Source organism: Conger conger, unplaced genomic scaffold (assembly GCF_963514075.1).
Source record: "Conger conger unplaced genomic scaffold, fConCon1.1 SCAFFOLD_175, whole genome shotgun sequence".
Classification (NCBI taxonomy): domain Eukaryota; kingdom Metazoa; phylum Chordata; class Actinopteri; order Anguilliformes; family Congridae; genus Conger; species Conger conger.
In genome coordinates, this window is record NW_026890317.1 from 12043 (window position 1) to 12500 (window position 458).

Below are 458 nucleotides of genomic sequence, written 5' to 3' on the forward strand. Positions count from 1 at the left end.
GAGGATGCTGGGCCGGCTGGGGTGGGGGTGGGGGTAGAGGGGGGGTTGTCCGTCAGCAACAGCTGATCGGGGAAGCAGGTGCTGCTGGATGGTTTGCAGAGCAGGGCGTGTTGCTGGACGGTTTCGCAGAGCAGGGCATGTTCACTCACAGTGCCCGTGACGGATTCAGTAAGTAAGCATTTGTGTTCCACTCCAGAAGCTGTGTTTGTGAAATGAAATGGGAAACCTTGCAGTGAACTGTGGACTGCTAGAGGTGATTGTTGATGAATGCTAGGCCACAGAGCATGAGACAGTTCTATTATTCAAATATTCACTGAGTTCTGGTCACGTGTGGAGGAGCGTGTCTTCAGCCCTGGCCCTGCTCACCAGGTCTCAGCTGGTTTCACCTGGTCTCACCTGGTCTCAGCTGGTCTCACCTGGTCTCAGCTGGTCTCACCTGGTCTCAGCTGGTCTCACCT